Raw genomic sequence first — 5,527 nt, 5'->3', positions numbered from 1 at the left:
GCCAACTCTAACCTGTCATGGATATAATGGTTTAAAGTTCAGAGTCACCGATGAATTGTACAATCTATCACAGATGGAACTACTCTTAAAATGAGCAATAGAGCGCTCCGAGTAGTAGACTAAACTCGGTCCAATAACAACAAGATTATTTCAAGCTCCAAACAAGAATGATCTTTACTCTTGTACCACCAGTGCCTTATCCTACTTGTCAAAACTTTACTAATATCCGGTATGGCCTATCTCACCCCAGTACATAAACACACCCTGATGATTTCCGCGCGCTATTTTCAAACTGAAAAGACAATTTTTATTACTTTCCCTTATCCTTTAGGGAAGAAAGTAATGAACATCGAGTCGGAATTTCGAATGGTCAGTTTTCAGTGCCCAAAACACGTTTGATGGTACCCCAAAATAACCTAAAATTCCCAAGTTTCAGCTCATTGTTACGTAAAACAAAAATATCTCAGAGACATGGTAAGAGCTAGTAGAGAACTTTGGAATAATCTTTAAGTATATATGTAGTTCTGTTCAATGTGAACAAAGGATGACGACTACGGGCAAAACTTGTTGGGTTTAACGATCCGATGCAACGCTTAGAACATTCACAACGACGTTTCACTTACCTAAATTGAAATGATGCATTATCCTATTGAATGATGCTTATTTGAGTGTTCTTTTACCCTAACTTTTACAATATCTCTAACCGTTTTGTCGCTATAGCTGAAAACCGCCAAAAACCGGTCAAAATCTGTCCAAAAGCGGTCAAAATACCGCCAAGCGCAGCAACCATCTCAACCAAACGTTTTGTGTTCCATCCTTGTCACATTTGTGAACTACAAAAATTTCAAGTCTCTAGCTCATACCGTTCCCGAGATATTGTTAAATTACACCGAAAACCGCCAAAAAGCGGTAAAATGACACCAACCGTTGCACCGATCTTAACCAAAAGTTTCGTGTCGCATCTTTGTCACATTTGACATCTAGATACCAAATTTCAAGTCTCTAGCTCTTACTGTTCTCGAGATACCAAAAGTTTCGTGTCGCATCTTTGTCACATTTGACATCTAGATACCAAATTTCAAGTCTCTAGCTCTTACTGTTCTCGAGATATATTTTGTTTACAGACTGACAGACACACAGACAGACAGACACACCCACGGACCAATGGCTGAAACTTTGGTTTTAGGCTCTATAGGGACCTCAAAACTTTTCTCTATCAAATTCAAGGTATAATATAAAAAAATCTGGTGTGAACATCACACGACTCTCTATTACATTTGCAGAATACGTAGGTATTTGAAAAGAAATAGAAAGTAAAAAAAAAATGTAATAAAAGGGAAATTTGTTGACACAGGGGAGTATCGAACCCGCAACTTCTCAAATGTAAGTCAGAGAGTGCTAAAAGTAGCACCATTCGATTCCGCGTGAAAAATCACATGGGATCAACTATTCACATGCTGTTAATTCAAAGTTAAAAGAACTGTCAATACAAAACTTATCAGAAAACAAATAAACAAAGTTGAAAAAACTTTGCTCAATGTCGAAGAAATGGATCGAGAGAAAGAAAAGATCTCGCTTCCTTAAGTCAATGACTTACCTTCACACAGACCTCGATATAACAGACACACTCGTCACAGAAACTACTACAAGAACAACCTTGAACCGTTCGCTACTCACACTGAATCACTAGTGGCCACTTGGAGAGGAGGTTGCTTCCTGACTGCTCCGGTTCCCCCACTCTTCAGCAAGTCTTCAGACGTCTTCCTGGTACCAGATTACCGGTCCGTTGGATTTACCAGAGGGCCCTTACCCCTAGTCCCGATATTGCATCATGACCGTATGGATGATGCGTTTTGAAAAATTCATTATCATTAACATAATTATTATATCTTACACATAACTCACATAAGTGTACAAAAACCGTAGATATTGTTTAAATTATTCAGTGTCAGAGGAATGTGTCTGATGTTGTCATTGAGATAACGGAATTGGAAATATCAGTGAAAACAGTAAAACATCCACTGAAAATACATGTAATGCTCCATCGGAAGATTTGGTATTTTTGGCACATCCACTAAAAATTTCATGTTCTCTGTCCCTCTTTCCCGATTATCTTATCTGCGTTTTAATCGTTTATCCCATTATAATTGCGTTTTAATTGTTTCTCTCTCCACTTCCAATGAAAATCCAAGCATTCCTTCTCTTCCTTAATTTATCGGAAAAATTGTATTTTTGGCACATTCACTAAAACCATTTAAGTTATCAGTCTCTCTTTCTCTTACTACAGTATATCATCACTCATCAGTGTCTCGTCAACCTGAAAATAAACGTTGTTTATGTGACATTGAATGATTTACTTAATATCTACCGTTTTTTCTACACCCTATAGATTTGTAGAATATTAATTTAGTGAACCTCTATGTATTAAATTGGTCAAATAAGGCCTAATATTAATCTATGATCACACGTGCTGAAATACTGCTGGATTTCCATACCTTCAGGAAAACCAGGATTTTGTTGGTATAGGATTTCTCCTTGAGACTCGTCCTAATAGCTAGGCAATATCTACTACTTGTACTTGAATATTCCTTATTGATGAATCAGCACATTTCTAGATTAAGGTAGGACGTGATTTTCCATCATGGCACTGCTTTCTAGTCATGAATAATTTTTCTTCCCTTCGAGCTCTTTTCCTCTTTCTAGTTTGGGCATGTAAGGGACAAGATCAGCACAAGTTGTACCTCACTGCTCGTTAACAATGTTAGCATATTTCACATATTTGTGTAAAAACATCAGTTTGCAATCATGAATATTGGTACTACAGATCCACCAAGGTAAGATGTAAAAGGAAATCCCCTCTTTGTCAAGAAACTAAAATCATTATCGATTTTTAGGGCTCAGAATTTTTCTCTAGAATTTTAACGGCTGAATGCACCCCCGAAATGAAATGACCAACAGCACGTGCTGCCCAATAGATCAGTTGCGCTTACTTGGGTGGTGTTTCAAAGTCATAGAGCAGGAAAAATGAGGACCAACGGAATTTTTCTTTTTCTTCTACGACTTCTAAATCCCGAGATAAATTGATTTAAAAAATACCGGTAAATTGTAAACTTTGACGTCACGGCATACGCTCCCGTAGGCGATGACGTCACATCAAATGTCCCGAGCAAAGCTCCCTTGCAGGTAACGCATTAATGTGTTTGTGCGCATACGTTTCTGCGCAGTTCTTTCTGCTGCTCCGCTAGCGTGCTTGCATAGTGGCGCTACCTAGCGGACAAAAATAGCAACTGCGTTAAGTCTGACGTCACAAATCTTTGAACTTTTTCATTATAAAAATTGAATTTTCGACCTTTTACAGTTGTTTTTTCGGAGTTTTGACCTCAGATTTGGATTTTTCCCAACTTTTTACATAGGAATCGACCATTTATTTATAATTTTTACCCACTTGCAACTCCTCCATTGATTTTTACTAATATGGCAACACTGAAAAGTTAGGATCATTCGATCATAACGTATAGTATACGTTATGATTCGATATCGAATTTATACCTCAGATTTGGATTTTTCCCAACTTTTTACATAGGAATCGACCATTTATTTATAATTTTTACCCACTTGCAACTCCTCCATTGATTTTTACTAATATGGCAACACTGAAAAGTTAGGATCATTCGATCATAACGTATAGTATACGTTATGATTCGATATCGAATTTATTTTTTCGATAGGGATGGGATATTCGACTCTTTTTGAATATTCGAATACCACGAATCGATTCTTTTCAAATATTCGACTCAAAGAATTGGACCCGGTACAAGGCCAGAAGTTTGAACTTGGAAGATGGAGCAGGGGTTCCCTAGTGTGATGTTTTCTGGAGATATTTCGGACCCGGTACAAGGCCAGAAGTTTGAACTTGGAAGATGGAGCAGGGGTTCCCTAGTGTGATGTTTTCTGGAGATATTTCTTTTTTTTTATGCACAAATGTTTTATTATAAAAATATACTTCAGTGGTGACTCTCAGTTTACACAGACTTCATTTTAACTGGGCATTTAGTTTTCACGTCAAATTATTTTTCTGTCTTCTAAGATGATTCTCGTTACTAAAGGTTACAAGTTAATACAAGTAGCAATCTAATTACCCATTCAAATATTTCAAATAGGTTCAATGCACATCATTGGTGGTAAGTACACTGTGTTCACAAAATTACCAGCTAGCACACGCAGCATCAGCATGTCGGGTCAATGAGATATTCGTCATTGGTGGTAAGTACACTGTGTTCACAAAGTTACCTACTAACACACGCAGCATTAGCATGTCGGGTCAATGAGATATTCGTCATTGGTGGTAGTAGCGACATTTTTAGGGGATTTAGGGACCGTTTTGGATGTTTTGAGTGCGCCAATGCACTTTTTGGGTACTTTTACATCGGAATAGGAATCTATCTCGGAAAAAAATTGTCATTTGGTTGAGCCCCTATTAATTTCGCGGGCAGCCATTTTTTCGTGATGACGTCAGTTCATGCGAGGTCGTAAACCATGGCTGCTTCAACGTTAATTTTTTTTGCGACCTTTTTGCGACATTTTAGAGGATTTAGGGACCGTTTTGGATGTTTTTGAGTGCGCCAATGCACTTTTTGGGTACTTTTACATCGGAATAGGACTCTACCTCGAAAAAAATTGTCATTTGGTTGAGCCCCGTTCTTCATTCTTTATGAAAGAACAAAGAAGAAAAAATTAAAAAAATTACACCGCAAAAATTTTTCTGTTACGTTATGTAGTTTATCTACTTCTCGAGATATGCACCGAGCGAAAGACGTGGCAACAGTGCATGACTAGCGTAACGTCACGCCATAGTGGGGCGAGTACTGCGAGTAGGTATACCTACTATACGAATATCAGTCGCGCTTACTTGGGTGATGTTTCAAAGTCATAGAGCAGGAAAAATGAGGACCAACGGAATTTTTCTTTTTCTTCTACGAATTCTAGAGATCCCGAGATAAATCGATTTAAAAAATACCGGTAATTTGTAAAGTTTGACGTCACGACATACGCTCCCGTAGGCGATGACGTCATAATTCATGACTCCCGCTTCGTTTGTTTGTGCGCAAGCGTTTCTGCGCATTTTTAGGTTAAGTCTGACGTCACAACTCTTTGAACTTTTTCAATAGAACGGCAATTAAAAATTGAATTTTCGACCTTTTAAAATTACTTTCTCGGAGTTTTGACCTCAGATTTGAATTTTTCCCAACTTTTTACATAGGAATCGACCATTTATTTACAATTTTTACCCATTTGCAACTGCTCCATTCTCTTCTACAATAATCTATCTGAGGGTAGGTAGTTGCAGATCTTTTCAGTAAATAAGAAGTACTTACGAGGGTCATTTGATAAGTTTGTGGACATGGATACTTCTTCTTGCTATGAAGCCCAAATCTAGGTGCCACTGCAAAGTCTGTCTTGTTTTAGGAAGGTACATCAAGTTTCATTACATTCCTATTATTAGCCTTTGATTCACAGCTATCAAATG

The 5,527-nt window shown here is 37.7% G+C and overlaps 1 protein-coding gene across 3 annotated transcripts in view; it reads left to right on the top strand.

Annotated features, from left to right (window-relative positions):
* LOC103513491 overlaps positions 1 to 5,527 on the top strand; it is a 17,791-nt gene that overhangs the window by 1,007 nt on the left and 11,257 nt on the right. The window lies entirely within an intron of this gene.

The sequence above is a fragment of the Diaphorina citri genome, unplaced genomic scaffold (genome assembly GCF_000475195.1).
Source record: "Diaphorina citri unplaced genomic scaffold, Diaci psyllid genome assembly version 1.1 scaffold979, whole genome shotgun sequence".
Classification (NCBI taxonomy): domain Eukaryota; kingdom Metazoa; phylum Arthropoda; class Insecta; order Hemiptera; family Psyllidae; genus Diaphorina; species Diaphorina citri.
The sequence above is the reverse complement of the archived record's forward strand: the minus strand, read 5'-3'. Positions and strand labels throughout refer to the sequence as shown.